This window comes from Brassica napus, chromosome C9 (genome assembly GCF_020379485.1).
Source record: "Brassica napus cultivar Da-Ae chromosome C9, Da-Ae, whole genome shotgun sequence".
In the NCBI taxonomy this organism is placed as follows: Eukaryota; Viridiplantae; Streptophyta; class Magnoliopsida; order Brassicales; family Brassicaceae; genus Brassica; species Brassica napus.
This window is the reverse complement of record NC_063452.1, coordinates 55094561-55111131: the sequence shown is the minus strand read 5'-3', so window position 1 is coordinate 55111131 and position 16571 is coordinate 55094561. Positions and strand designations below refer to the sequence as shown.

At 33.2% G+C, this 16571-nt stretch overlaps 1 long non-coding RNA gene across 3 annotated transcripts; it reads left to right on the top strand.

Annotated features, from left to right (window-relative positions):
• Window positions 1–12673: 12673 nt before the first annotated feature.
• LOC106388048 lies at window positions 12674–15849 on the top strand. 3 transcript variants are annotated; one of them, XR_001277778.3, is made up of 4 exons: window positions 12674–12927; window positions 13034–13190; window positions 13276–13468; window positions 14026–15849. It is a non-coding gene; the product is annotated as an uncharacterized LOC106388048 (long non-coding RNA). The 3 variants fall into 3 exon arrangements; XR_007328980.1 differs by having other exon boundaries at window positions 12729–12927; window positions 13017–13190; XR_001277779.3 differs by having other exon boundaries at window positions 12731–12932.
• The last annotated feature ends 722 nt before the right edge of the window (window positions 15850–16571 follow it).

Sequence of the window (16571 nt, the reverse complement as noted above, 5' to 3'; positions counted from 1 at the left end):
AATTATGACACAACCATAGTGTAATATTTGATTTCGTTAACTTTCAGATGTTGTTGGGCAAATTTGGTCCGTCCAAGAGTGTGCCCTTAACAACGCTGCAGCAACAGCTCGATTTGTGGTACGCTTTCTCATTGACACATAAAGTCATTAACTGAGCTACAAAAAATTATAATCATTATCTCCATTTCCTCCTTATTTGAAATAACTCTTATATTCTCCAATACCAGTACGGTGGTTGTTTACTTGTCCTTATGGGAGAAAGTTGCAGCAACGTTCAGGGGTCTTCTAAGCTCTGGCAATAAAACCCAATCTGTCAATCCTAAAATTATTGATGTATGGTCATGTATTGTTCAGTTTACAACATGTTTACTTCTGTAGTTTCCGTAAATCTTTTACTTAATACCAGAGTCTGGAAAACTTGCTTATGCTGGTTACCTCTATCTAAACTCCACACCCGCATCCAAGTTTTATTTTGACAGGAACATTCCTGCCATCGAAGAGTTCACAAGCAGGTTACAACTAATTATGTCTTGGTTTAAACTCAAATTTAAATGTCTGTCAATCTTCGTCAAACATACGTTCTTCCTGCAGTTTGGGAGGTGCAGCAGAGGTATTCCATGTATTGATACCATGATACCATGGAAGGGATCAAAAAGAAAGAGCTTGTGTCAATTGGAGATTTAAACACGTTCATCTCCAACTCTAGCGATCAGGTAACACTCAGGGGTTGCAACAAATTTAGTTAATTCTTTGTGTCTTATAAATTGCACGAGCAAATGGTAACTCTTTTGAATCCGTTAAGACAGAGGAAGCCGATTTCCTATGTAAAGCTCTGGTCGTTGGGGTACTCCAACAAAATGGTTGGTCACACCGGATGCAGCATGAAGTTAGACAAATCTGGCACTTTGCTTCGCTGCAACAGATGTGTTTCTACGAACATTACCGGGGTTATCAGGTACGAAGTTTACATCCTGATCCATATATAAGCGAATACCCTTACTTAGATAGGCTTTAACATTTATCGGCATCTTTTTACAGGTTCCATGTTGAGCTAGCAGATGATGATGGCGACGATTGTGCCACGTTTTGTGGTCTTCGATAGGGAGATGAGTAAGCACACCGAGCAAGAAGCAGACACTCTGGCTCTCGACGAGTTACATTTTTGCTACTGTGCTACATTTTTTCTACGTTAACAGTGGTCACGATCACTCTGAATGGCTCTAAAACATTAAATCTACTACAGATAAGTGAGGGTGAAGGGCAAGAGCTACCAAGATGCCTTGAAGAGCTAGCTGGGAAGGACTATGTTTTCCAAATTCGTGTTGACTCCATACAGTTTCACCCCTAACCACCGTACCTTCACTGTCTCTGCAATCAGTGATGCTAGCTCTTTTTGCACTCAGGCTCACGCAGAGGTGCGTTACACACGAGTTTTCCAAAAAAAATTCTTCTTACAGATTTTTAAAAACACATGTACAACTGTGTCTCAGAGTTGCACCAGCAACCCAACTGCAGTGGTTGACGGGGAAGATGGACAACTAACAGCATCTTCCAGCAACACGGTTGAAGGGACGAAGATAGCAATGGGCGTTGATTGCAGAGAAAGAAATCGGAGGGGATGAGAGTTCTGAGGTTTTGATCCCAAAAGTTCGGGTTTTGCCTTATAATTCTGTTTCCCGCACACGCATCGATCGATGCGTTTTTAAACAAATACGGATCGATCGATGCATTTATAAAAAGGCTCCCGAGATTTTGTTCGATCCATCGATGGGTTAATCTAATCGATCGATCACATTGTTACGCTTTGGTCCATCTTAGTGATCGATCGATGCGTTTTCGGATATATATCCATCGATCGATCCGTTTATAAAAAAACTTACACGATTTTCCGAGGACATTCCGAGGAACGTTTGAGATTCTCGATCGATCGATGGGATAATCCAATCGATCGATCACATTGTTACGCTTTGGTCCATCTTAGTGATCGATCGATGTGTTTTTGTATATATACACATCGATCGATCCGTTTATAAAAAAACTTACGAGATTTTCCGAGGACATTCTGAGGAAAGCTTGAGATTCTCGATCGATCGATGGGATAGTCTAATCGATCGATCAAATTGTTACGCTTTGGTCCATCTTAGTGATCGATCGATGCGTTTTTGGATATATATGCATCGATCGATCCGTTTATAAAAAAACTTACACGATTTTCCGAGGACATTCCGAGGAACGTTTGAGATTCTCGATCGATCGATGGGATAATCCAATCGATCGATCACATTGTTACGCTTTGGTCCATCTTAGTGATCGATCGATGCGTTTTTGTATATACACACATCGATCGATCCGTTTATAAAAAAACGTACGAGATTTTTCGAGGACATTCCGAGGAAAGCTTGAGATTCTCGATCGATCGATGGGATAGTCTAATCGATCGATCACATTGTTACGCTTTGGTCCATCTTAGTGATCGATCGATGCGTTTTTCGATATATATACATCGATCAATCCTTTATAAAACAAAAATTGACGTATTGAAACCCCAAACACTAGTTCCTCTGAATTTCCTCGGAATATTACGACGGAATTCCGAGGAAGAAGAGGGTTTCCTCGGAATTTCCTCGGAATAATCCGAGGAAATTCCGAGAAAATAGGGTTTTTAAACCGAAAACAACGTTTTGCGGTTTGAATAACACATATATAACCCTTATTAAGTGTCTTACGTTCATTATGAAGTCAAATTTGTTCTTTACCGTATAATTAACACTTTTCCGATTGTATTAACGAAATCCCACAACATAAGAGAAACACTTATACCTTTTAATGAACGGTAAAGGGAATACTTTCAATTAGTTTTGAAATTTGTTATTTCATGGCTTATGCTCATCTATACAAAGAATCCTCAATGGTATGCATTACAATTGTATAAAAAATGAAATACGGCAAAAAAAATTGATGTTTTGAAACCCCAAACACTAGTTCCTCGGTATTTCCTCGGAATATTCCGAGGAAATTCCGAGGAAATTCCGACGGATATTTTACTATCCGTCGGAATTTCCTCGGAATATTTTCATTTTACCGGGCAAATATTTCGCGAAAATTGAAATTATAATTCCGACGGAATTCCGACGGAAAATGTCCGTCGGACCCTAGGTTTTATAACCACGAGCCCCTTCTTCTTCCCCATTTCTCTCTTCTTCCTCTGCGCGACTCCTCTCTTCTCTCCGTCGATTTCCCCCTGAAATCCGACGATATCTCCGGCGATCTCCCCCTTCTCTTACACAAATCATGTAAGGACCCTATCCCACTCTCTTAGGTTCTATTTGTTAGGTTTTTGTGTAGTTTTGATAGATTTTTGTTAGGGTGATTGGTTAGGATTGTGATTTGGTTGTATAATAGGTTTAGAATTGTGATTTGGTTGAATAATTTGTTTTGTTGAATTGATTTAGAATTTTTTTATAATTTTTTTTATTTTTTTGTATTTATAAAATCGATTTTTGTATATAAAATCTATTTTTGTATTTTACAAAACGATTTTTCTATATAAATTCGATTTTTTGGATTTTACAAAACATTTTAAATATCTATAAAACTTTTTTTGTGATTAAAAACTATTATTTGGGATTTAAAAATATTTTTAATATATATATATATATATTATTATTAAAACTATTTTTTGTAATTATTAATCTATTTTTTATTTACTAAGACTATTTTTTGTTTATTAGAACTATTTTTATATATTTATTAAATTTTTTTTAATATATATAAATCTTTTTTTGTGATTAAATTATTTGGGATTTTTTTTTTAAAAAATTAATTTATATATTTCTGTATTTATTAAATATATATTTTTAATTTACAGGTCTCATGATGATCAGACCCGGCCTCGACAGCGTCGTGGTCGTGGTGGTACGGGGAGCCAGTCTCGGGATTCCAGCCATTTTCAGGATTCCCCTTCACCGCACAGCTCCAACCATACATCTCCCTCTGCTGCACCCGCTCCTGCTCCTCTCGCTCCCGCTGCTGCATCCGCTCCTGTTCCTCCGGGTCCTCCGGGAGTGATGAGTGTTGCGGAGTTGGTTCAACAGCCCGGTCGTGACCATCTTCCGTATCCACATGGACGGGGTCAAACATGGTAATTAAACATTTTTTTTCTTTAAATTTGGATTCATTATTAACCGTTTGTTCTTTTTATTCGGTTCAACCGATCCGGGAACGGGATCAGCGCATGGATCAACCGTATGATGTACTCGGCCCTCGACAGGGGACATCCGACTTTCACTCACTTCCCTACCGACAAGCAGGTTCTGTGGTTTCGTCAGTTTGCGGTAAGTATTCTAATTTTTTACTTATATTTTTAATCTTTAATATAAATTTTCTACTAATTGTGTTTTTTTCCAGCAAGAGTTCAACTGGAATTCCGATGAGACGCTCTTTATCTATCACCACTTCGTCCATAAAGTTATGGACAACTATGGGAAGCAGATCCACGAGTGGAAGAAGAAGTGGGAAATCAATAAGGTTCGATTTAGTTTATTAAACAATTTTTTAATTTATTAAACAATTTTTTAATTTATTAAACTATTTTTTTTTTTTATTAAAAGGTCCCAAAGTCGATGAACGACACAGTCTGGAAGGAGTTGTGTGCGCATTGGGATAAGGAAGAGACGAAAAAAACTTCTTCCACCAACTCCACCAACCGCAGGAGCGACCGTAAAGGGAAGGGCATCTACAAGCATAACTTGGGTGCTCAATCTATTTCCACTCTGGGAGATCGCATGGTAAGTTCAACCGCTTTTTCTTCAATTATTTGAGTTTCAGAATTTAATTTATTGTGCATTCTTCTAATTTCTAATGTTTCTTTAATTTATGTTTTTTTCAAGGCGGAAGAAAATGATGGCGAGCCGGTTGATGATCTCGCCCTAATGAGGAGGGCGTATACCAACAAGAAGACCGGCCAGATTGATGACGGTCTTGTGAGGGACGTGGTCGACCTGGTCCAAACTCAGGTGGTAGACGAAGTGTCTCAGCTTCAAACCGAGGATGACGCTTCGACGGCTTCGACCAACTTGTCCCGGTTTCGAATCAACGAAATCGTTGAATCCGTAAGTTCTTTTTTTTTAAAAGTTCAGTTCATTTATTTCTTGGTTTAAATTTGTAAATTTGGCTATTTTCTATTCAGTCGGTTCCAAAGAAGAAGGGACGTTTGGTCGGTTTGGGTCGTCGCACCTGGTCGGTTCCTCCTTCTTCTGCACCACCGCCCTTTGTTGATCCAGAAGTACTTACGGCTCAGTTGAAGGACAAGGATGATCGCATATCTTTGTTGGAGACCCTGATGGCGGCTCAACAGGCGGGCTATGAGGCACAGAGGAGGCTGAACGAGCAAATGATGGAGATGATGCAGAGGATGTACCCGAACGAGGTGTTCCCGGACGTGCCAGACCTGTAGTTTTTTTTTTCCAAAAACTCGGAATGTTTTATTTTTATTTGTGAAACTTTGAATATTAATTAATATGATTTCAATTTTAATTTTAATTTTATATTTTCGAATTTAGATTTCAAAAATTTTATTTTTTTAAAAAAATTAATATTTTTTACATTCCGAGGAAATTCATTACATTTTTTACTTGATCGATCGATGCGTTTTTGGACATAAATCCATCGATCGATCTGTTTATAAAAAAACGTTCGGAATATACCGAGGGAAACCTTTCCTCGGAATATACCGAGGGAACGGTTCCTCAGTATATTCCGAGGGACATTTTCCTCGGAATATTCCGATCGATCGATGTGTATATGTCCAAAAACGCATCGATCGATGAATTCCGAGGAAATATCCCGACGAAGTTCTCCCTCGGTATATTCCGAGGAGATTTCCGACAAACTAGTGATCCTCGGAATTTCCTCGGAAATTTGGTTCCTCGGAATTCCGTCGAAAATTTCCGAGGGATTTCCGAGGAAAGAAGAAATTCCGAGGAATTATTTTCGAGGACTTGTTTCGTCGGTATGTCGTCGGAATAACGATATTCCGACGAAATTCCGACGATTTTTTCCCTTAGAATCCTTGTTGTTTTCTTGTAGTGTATATCTTGTTAGGTTTTCAAATCATCTGCTACTATTATAAATTACCAATGCGTTTAGATTCAACAACTTACCCAACATATCAGCATGTCTGATATAAATAAGGATATCTATATCAACCAGCACAATATTCACACGTAGTGGTTACATTGTTGAATATATGAGTTAAGTTGCAAAATATTACAGAAATCTTTATTGGAAGAAAATAGAATATTTTAAGTATTATTTTAATAAAAGTCAAAAGGAAAAAAAAACCTAAGACATGGGGAGAGGAGTGTTTCATGCTATGTTTACACATTTAGGATTTTGAGACCAATGGCAATAATAATATATGCGTAGAAGACTTAAACTTAGAGATAGATGTTTGGTAACTGAATACTAGAATTAAGTTTTTATATGCTTACTTTTCCTCCTTTATTTCTTGTTCCATTATTCTTACAATCTCAGTTATTATTAATTTTGTTTGATATCAGGTTTTTATAATGTTAATCTCTTTATTTTCCATTAAGACAAACTAATTATGATCTGAAAACCATGTTCTTATGCCTGATTTTCTAACAGGTCTCTTTCTTTTAATCAGTTGTCATTTTAATCTGGTGGGGTCTGGGCCCACGGTTTCAATTTAACTTTTACTAAATCTATACTACACTATTAATTAGTTTCACTCAATTATTTAAGATAACTTCAACAACTGGTAACAAAGCATGTACAGTTGGGTTCAATAATTTACAATGCCGGGCTAGTATTTGTAATTAAATCAGAAACTATGTTTATTTTATAGATTTTTTTTATATAGAGTTAGTTTCTAATGTTTATCTCGTTGGTTCCCCCAAACTTAAACAAATGTTTAATATGGATATAGTTTGATTCAAAACGTTACCAGTCTCGTGATAGTGCGAAAAATCAACTTTTCACACTATTAGTTCAATAGAAAATAGTTTCCGCAAGGGAACATAGTTTTTTCTACGTCATTGCTTAAAATTTGTTTATTCTTGAAATGTTGTTAAAAATGGACTAGGTGATTACCAAAAAAAAAATGGACTACGTTTTTTGGGTCTAAATAGGACTAGGTTAACTGGATAAGCATCGAAGTCCCTCCAATTATGGAGTAAATGAACTAGTTAGTTTTTTTTTTTGAACAACTAACTAGTTACTTATTATCATTAAACCTTGATCCATGGTGACTTTTATATGAAATGAAATAAATATACATAAATAGAGTATAATTGTTAATGATTAAAATAACGAGCCATGCGTGGAATGATATTATTGTGACAAACTATTACTACTATACGTGAATATCTAGATGGTCATTATCTAATTGAATCACTTTCTTTCTTAAAAAAAGAAAAATCTATTTGAATCGTAAAATTAAATTAATCATGATTGGGTATACAAGGAGTATTAATCAAAACAAGAAAGATGAAAATTAGTTGTGTTTTAAGTTACTTCATTCATTTTTTCCTGCCCTTTCCCATATATACTAGAGACCATGTGATATTTAACATCATCACACATATGTAAAATTGATATTTACATTTTATGGATTATCAAATTTAACACTACTGAATCTTAGCCAGACTCGAACAGCTCACCAGCTGAAGTATCATAGATTCATCTAGTATTGGCAGATTGTTAATCTCTTTGTACTTTCGTTTTGTTACTGTTCACAAATCAGATCCATACAAAAAAAAATATAATGGTTATACAAGGAAATTCACTTTAAGTCAAAGTAACAAATTAGCAAATCAATTCATTACGATGACTCCACGTGTTACGGCATATGCGATGTATTTCTCTATTTCCTTTTCAAAATGGAGTAAGGCATAATGGTTTTTCCGCTAGCTACCACCTGCAAACACAACTTTTGCGGTTACTACCGGTTGTTGGTGTTTTGCAACAATCACTCAAACCGCTCTAAATTGTTCTAAACCTCTTAAATTCAAAAGCTGGTTCTAGCGGTTGCGGAAGGGTAAAATTTCTTTTTCGTTTTTCAAAAACAATATAAATACAAAAATAAAAATTTAAATTTAAATTTAAATTTAAAATTGAAATAATAGAAATACTAAAATATATCTATTATATTTTGATTTATATTATAAATTTTTAGAATAAAATATTTTCTATAATTTTGAACCAAATTAAAACAAAAAAATTTATGTTTATTATAATATTATGATGTTTATTATATTTATAATTATATAAAATGTAAATATTGTTAATTTATTATTTAACTGATGTTGTATTTGGTGGCTAACCAGTCATAAGTATCCCGCAAACGCACCAATTTCTAACCGCAGTACCAGTCGTACAAATATCTTAAAACCGCAATCATCCGCATCCCCAAACTCCCGCAGCCGCAACCGCAACCGCTGCGGTTATACCTGTCAGACCCTTAAGTCTATAATAAAGTTGAGGTTTATTTTAACCCTACTAAAATATATATTTTAGAGTGAAAATGGAGCAATGAACAAAAAAAATAAATATTTTATTTTATTTATAGAGTAAATTTATTTTTAATTTGTTATGGAATAGAAAATTAAGTATAACCATAAAATAATTATTCTAAATTACATGACGTGAAAAATTGAGTGAAGTTAGAAATGCTCTAAAAACATTTCTAACCCGTTCTATTTTTACACTAAGCTTTATTATAGAGCAAAATATTCTCTAGTCATAATATATATTTTACTCTAAAATTGAGTAATGGGTAAGATTACTCAATATTTAGAATAACTCTATTTTTACTCTAGTTTAGAATATATATTTTTTTCTTTATAATTTATTCCTTTATTTAAATATTTTATTTATAACTCTTTATATTATTTAATTATTGAAACAACACATCACATAATTACGTTTAACTTAATATATATACTTCTGATGCTTACTGTCATTTTTGTATAGCATTTATAAGGCATATGTAGTTTATTTTTCAAATTTGAACTAAAAAATTATTTAAAGATAAAACACTCGAAACATATAAAATTTTATAAGATTATCCAAATAAAATAAATATTAAAATTGAAATAAGCAACATAACCATAGATAATAATAATTTAATATTTTGGTAAATTGTTTCCACATCCACCAAAATTATTTAAATATATTTCAAATAAGGTAGACGGAAGAGTTTTTTATTATCATATTGTTTTTTTTTTTTAAAAAAAGGACGCAAACCGCTAAGCCATGACTACTTTACTTTATTATCATATTGTTGATCATTTCTTTTTGTAAAAAATATATTTGTTCCGCCTAAAAATTTGCACAGACATTTTGATCTTGCATTGAATTCAAATTACAAAACAAAATATTTGTTTTCTTCTTTGAGTTCATTCTTGTTTTGAATATTCAAATGATATTTTTATTGTATGCTTGTTTGTTTTATATTAAGTAATGTAATTATTAATATAGTAAATATTTAATATAAAATAATAATTTACGAAAAATAAAATATATGAGACCAAATTATAAATTTTATTTATAAAATTTATTAGTCATAAAAAGTAATAGAATCTATTTTTTTAATAATTAGAGTGAAATATAAAGTAAATTATTAGAGATAAATCCTACTATTTTTTATGCAAAAAATACTTTGGAGTATAGAAAGTCATTTGAGATGTTCTTAGCTGAACCGTATCTAATAAACTCACTATTTAAAGACGTAAAAGGAATCTCACATAATTAAGTTCTTTACATAACCAGATATTCATTTCGCTCTAGGCTCATAAAAAGATATGATAAAGTAGTATTTCAATCTACTCGGTATCTTATACAAAATATTAAGAAAGACATATTAAAATCAGTCAGATCATATTGTGGACAATGTGTGTACAATTACTAATCAGATTCCACATCTATTCTTATGCCATAATGATATGTAGTCTTTTACTTTTTACGTTTTGAATGGTTACTAGAGAAAGAACAACTTCACGTTTATACTTTACTAGGGGGGTGTCCGCGCTTCGCGCGGAATATTGTTTTATTGTTGTTAAAAGTATGATTTTTTGGATAATGTAATTATGTGATCACTTTTATTTGTTAAGAATGTTATTTGGTGTTTTTATTGTGTTATGTAGTAGTAATAGTGATATGTTAATATATTTTGTCTTTGTTTCTTTAATAATGTGTTTTGTCTGTATAGTATTTGTTAGCAGTGAAGTGAGCCTCTAATATAAAAATATATTGAATTTCAATAACTTTGCATTTATGCATTTGTTGATTCTAAGATTTACGGTTTCAGCGTCAAAATTTTCTTTTAATTTTTTTTATATTTTTGAACATTATAACTTTCAAGATGTTTTCGTTTTTTCCCATATTTTTACATTGAGCCTTCAACATCTATGTATTTTCTTTACGTTTCTAGTATGCGGTGTTTCTCATCATCACCAAAAAAGACTCACCTCATGCTCTTGTTTTTTATCGCCTTCTTCACCTTGAGATTTTTGGTATTTATTGTAGATCGGGTTTAGGAGTTCCCAGTTGTGCGGTTGTTTCTCGCATCATTTTAGGCTACTCCATGCAATATTGGATGCTCATCTTCTTCCTTAGATTTTAGCTGATGTTAGGAACTGCATCTCTTTGGGTTGAGTCAGAGTTTAGTCGTCTTTGAAGTTGTTTTCTTCGTCGTTGGCTTACCATTGTTACTCCCCTCTCGTCTTGGTTTTCAAGATATGGTTTTTGGTGATCTGACTTCTATAGCTCGAGGATGGCTCCACGATTTGATGATTTCGTTTTGTCTACCCTTCCAGCTATGTTCTTTCATCTCGTTGCAGCTTTCAACCCTGCTTGCGTCTCTGTGACTCTCTCTCTCTTTCGCCATGTTTGCCACTCTAGGTTTGGATAGTGTTCTCCTCCGAGTATGCTCTGTAGATTTGGAAGATTGTTTCTGGTCTCAAGTCTGGACTCATGTTTCTCGGGGGTTGGCTTCATTTCTCCCTCACTCATGTTGTTCTCTTCTTCCCTTAGTATAAATGTGTGATATTAGACTCTTGGAGCTTTGGTCCCTTCTATCCAGAATTTTGTGGTTCTTCCCCGACATAGGCGTCTTGTTTGTGCTTGTTTAGTTTGTGAGATGCTTCTTACCTCTTAGCTGGTGGTTGTGCTTATCGTTTGTTATGTATGTTTCTTCCTGCTTCGTGGTGATTTTGGCCTTCTGTTGATTATTCTTACTCTAACCCGCTTTCTTGGTTCTTTGCATTGGTCCTTGATCACGCTCATTTGTGTTCGAGGGATTGCTTTATCTGAAGATTATATTTCTACATTTTACTGACTTTTGATTGTTCTGGCCAAGATACTCTATGATAAAGTGGGGTAAGTTAGTTTTCGTTCTTGATCGCCTTTGAGCTCTGGACCTTTATTGAGTTAGTGTTTCTTTGGCATTTTTTTTCTCTGGGATTATGGTGGTTTTATGTTTAAATTATGTGTTCTGCTTTAGTTTGGTTAATATTAAGATAAATATATAGTTGTAAATGAAATAATAGAAAATAGTAAAAAATAATAAAATAACGAAAGTTTATGTTATTTTTAGCTGCGAATAAATTAAATATTTAAAGTACATTTATATTTTTTTACTTATTTCTTTATTCGTTTTGCAATTTTTTGAACAATAAAATAGATTAAAATATATTAGCAAAATTCAAATGATGATGGTTAGTGTGAGAAGGATTAGATAATGTATAATTAGAAAATAGTGAACCAAATTGCAATAATCTAAAAGAAGAAGGATCTAAAATGTAAAAAGACAAAAAGATGACACGTGGCAGCAAACCCCCCTGCCACTTGTCGGAAGAAGGGAAAAAGTCTATTTTATATATAAAGATACGGAAGGAATAAAGATAGAACAACTTCACGTTTTTTCTCACAAAGTAACGGTAAATTAAACAGTTCATTGTCGTAGTTACCAAATATACTTTGATCTAAATAATTGGATTAATTCCAATAAAACAATTGTTTGTTTAGTTTAGTCCAAGCCGAGCTACATAAGCCGAGCTAATAAGTCAGAGAAGGAGTAAATTAAAAGCATAATGTTGTAAAATAATGCAGTACAAGGGGAATTTATGAATATTCAGAGAGTGTTCAATGTATAACACACAAACTTATAAAATAAGCGTTTTGGTTTCGTCTCTATTTTGCTTCATTCATACGTATTCTGCTTTTATTTCTTTAAATTTTATTTTATTATACTAACTTAAAACTCGCCAGTTTCACATTATCACTACGTATTCTGCTTTTTACACTTGCTTCTTTTCTTAGGTACACGATAATCCGATTAAATCTGTATTTCAACCAGAACTAAGTAAGTGTTGAAATGAGAAGACAACTAAGGCTGAGAACAGGCTGCTCGAGGTCCGACACTCGTTCATGGCTTGTTAGTTTTGAGTTTGACAGCTTTCACGTTATCCCCATCCCATGGTGAATCACTACTCTGTAAAACTGCGTTTACACTTTACCAACCAAAACCCGTTACGGGTGTTGACAAATCAACCCATCCTTTTCCCTGATTTGTCTTTGGGTCCCATGGTTTCCTTTTTTGTCCCTTCATATTATTTCATTTGGTCATAGCCAAAAGCTGATATTTGCGTTCAAAAAAAAAAAAGTCATAGTCTCTTAGTGTGTCTCTTAATCTAATTAGAATTTAAAAAAAAAGTGAAAAATAGAAATAAACCCAACACACGTCTCTTAATTAAGAAAAAAAAGAGACGTATCTTATGCGACAGGTGTCAAAAGCTATGAGTTTTTTTTCGTTCTTTGTTCTCCGTCGTCCTCCTCCTCAATCTGCCATGTGATCTCTGGCTCTCTCTCCCTCTGATTTTTATCTTGTCGATTACTTTCCCTGAAGTAAGGTTCTTAGATTTTTATCTTAGATCAATTGTGATTTAGAATCCCTCTGGTGAAATCGTATTGAATCATAAAGGTTCTTAATTTAGCCTTTTTTGATGAAAAGCTTCAAGCTTTAGTGGGGTCAAAGACGACACGTATCCGCTTTACAAACCCGGTTCGTGTAATCTGATCGACGAGCAGTTTACATGTATAACCAACGGAAGACCCGGCGTTGAGTTTCAGAAATTGAAGTGGAAGCCAAAGCAATGCACTTTACCAAGGTAAAAGATAAAACTCTTAATTTTGACTTTAAAGTCTAGTACTTCGTCTTATATGGTTGATGTTGCATGTATTTATATATTAAAGGTTGAATGGTGGCAAATTGCTGGAGATGATTAGAGGAAGAAGGCTTGCGTTTGTTGGAGATTTGCTGAACAGGAATATGTGGGAATCTTTGGTTTGTATTCTTAAAGGATTAGTGAAAGTTAAAAGTCAAGTCTTTGAAGCTCATGGACGGCATCAGTTCCGTTGGGAGGCTGAGTACTCTTTCGTCTTCAAAGTAAGTTTCTTTCAGCAATCAACAATCTGTTTCATTACTTGTTGTTAGGATTATAATTGTGTGTGGTCGATAGGATTATAATTTCACTGTGGAGTTCTTTGCATCACCTTTCTTGGTTCAAGAATGGGAACTTACGGACAAGAACGAGACTAAGAAGGACACTTTGTTGTTAAAGTTTATGCTTCATAATCGAGATGCTCTGTTTTTTGTTAGATTGAGATCAAAGTTTGGATGTTTAGATAAGTTGTTGTTAGAGTTTTGATCTTCAGATGTAATTATTGTTAAAGTTTTGATTTTTAGATGAGTTATTGTTAAAATTTCGATCTTTGAGCTTTCTCTGGATTTATCTGAGATATTCTCTTTTAATTTGATGCTTCATAGCTACTCAAGAAGGTAATCTAAATCCTCTGTTTTTGTTAGTTTGAAATCAAAGTTTGGATCTTTAGATGAGTTGTTGAAGTTTGGATCTGTAGAAGAGTTGTTGTATATTTTGATTGATGTCTTCTAGAGTTTGATGCTTCATGAGCTTTATCTTTGAGCTTTGTTTATGTGATCAGCTGTACGAGGCACAAAGGAAGGTGTATGCGACCAAGGGTGAGGAACAAGAGACAGGCAAGAAGGAGTTCATTGAGGAGCCTACAACACAGATAACTCTTCTTCTCTTACCATTCTTCTCATGTTCAGAAAATAATCAAAAACTTTTTATTCATTTTTATCACAATTCATACATTTTGATCACAAATTATAAAAACAATGTTTAATTAAAAACCCCAAAATAAGAGACTACCATTGAAGACCCAAAATCATGGTGTTTCTTAAGTGAGTTTCTTAATTGCTTTTAATTACTAAAATAATGATTAAGAGACTCAAATGGGTATTTGGGTTAATCATGCTCTAAAAGGTGAAATTTCAGTGTTTAAAAATATTAGAATATACACATGATTTTAATGTTTTTATTCAAACATTGTATAGGATTTTAATTCAAGTAGAAAAAACATCAGCATACACTACTAGATTAGATGTCATCATTTTTCAAGGCTATTGAGGAAATATACACTTATTCACTTGTTTATACTGAAAACAAAAATTATAGTCGCTATAAAAAGAAAAAAAACTGCAACAGTCACCTATAAATCTACGAGTTTAAGAAGCTTCTTTTAATCACCATTAGGACCGGCTTAGATAGGGGGGTGAGCGGTGCGATCTCCCCGGATCTAATCTGTTGTCCTTCTATTTCTTAATAGATAAGAGTCCGATTTATTTTTAAAAATACATGTATTTTTATATTAAAAATAAGAAAAGGGGCCCAAATTTTTTTTAAAATGAAAGTATTTTTTTATTTCCATAGATTTATTTTTAAAAATACTTCTGATATTTTGAAAAAAAACATATATCTATCAGATTTTTCCCTGTTCTAAAAATCGGCCGCCTGGGCGCTACGCGTCACTCTTCCGCCCCGATTTATGCCAAATTGGTTAAAAAAATCGGATATCTGATTTTCTCCGTCTAGACCGCCTAAATGACCGCCTAGCCGCTTAGGCGGCCGCCTAATGTATTTTTTTTATTTTTATTTTATTTTTAATAATATTTTTATTTATTTATTTGATCTAAAATTTTATAAATATCATTTATATTCATAATTTTGATGAAAATTACACTATATTAAGTTTATATATTCTATTTGTGTGTTTTACACAATTTTAAACATGAAAATGTATTAATGTTATACACAAATAAGGATTAACATGTTTTATAACATAGTAAACAGTCTAAAAATTTTGCCCCGCATAATTTCTGATTAATCCCTGATTTTTTCTTTAGGCGCTAGGCCCAACCCGATCGTCCGACTAGCGCCTAGCGCGTTCCCGAACAGAAGATTTTTAAAAAAATAATAATAGTTTGGAAATTAATTTATTTTTTGTCCTGATCACCGTAACCTTTTTAAGAAAGTATTATAAATAAATATATTAATAGTTTTGCCAAAATTTTGATAACAAGAGTAAATGAAACTCTAAAGAGGTCAATCTTCTGTTTCAAACTGCAAGACACCTATATGGAACTATCCAGTTACATAGTGCCAAGTCATCAGCACTAAATTATTGAATGTCTTAACGTCTGCAGCACAGCCGTTCGATTAGAGACCCCTTAGATCAGATGGCGCTGGAGAGGAAAGGAAACTCACCTGTCTAGGAGACGTGTGGGACATGAGTTACCTCCCTTACTCATCCACTCACCCACCCTGCTTGCTTCCTCGCCGGTAGTGAAACCGCGCGATCAACGAGTGAGGTATGAGATGACGTGATGTTATGGCTGACGCCTTAGATTGCCATAAATGTTATGTTACATATCCCATATATATTAATCGAAAAGCATTTGAAAAATTAGAACATTAATTTTGAATTAATTAAAAAAAACCTCAAATCCTAGGCGGTACTCTAAATGCCTTCTAAATTCTATTTCAAAAAATTCTAGAGCATCTAATATAAAGTATAGTTTAATCTAATAGTGTCACATTATTCCATAATTATATAACACTAGAGAACATTATATTAACATAAAATATAAGAAGTGTTGATTCTTTCCTTAAATAAAAGCTAAGGAAATACCTAATATGATTTACATATATATGGCAATTAATGATTATGAATAATAAAGATTTGATAACAATTTTTGCATCCTTCTTCATTTTTGTTTAAATTTATATTATTAAAAAAATTAAACAATCACATTAGCCATATAATAAAAAAATTAATTTTTTTCTTATATGTTATATTTTGAATTTTTTTAAATGACTTTAAATTACAAAAATGAGGAAACTCTATATGTTATATATATTTTTTCAAACGACTTTAAAATACACAAATGAGGACACCTTATATGTTATATTTTTCTTATATGTTAGAATTTTCTTATATGTTATATTTTGAATTTTTTTAAAACGACTTTAAATTACAAAAATGAAAGTTTTCCTTAAGTATACGACTAAAAACATTAAAATGACATGCATCAATTCGATGGTTGATTTGAAAGCTTTCAAAACCATATAGAAGATAAAAGTCAAAATAATTTAACTGTGGAAACAATACTATTCACTTTTTTCAAG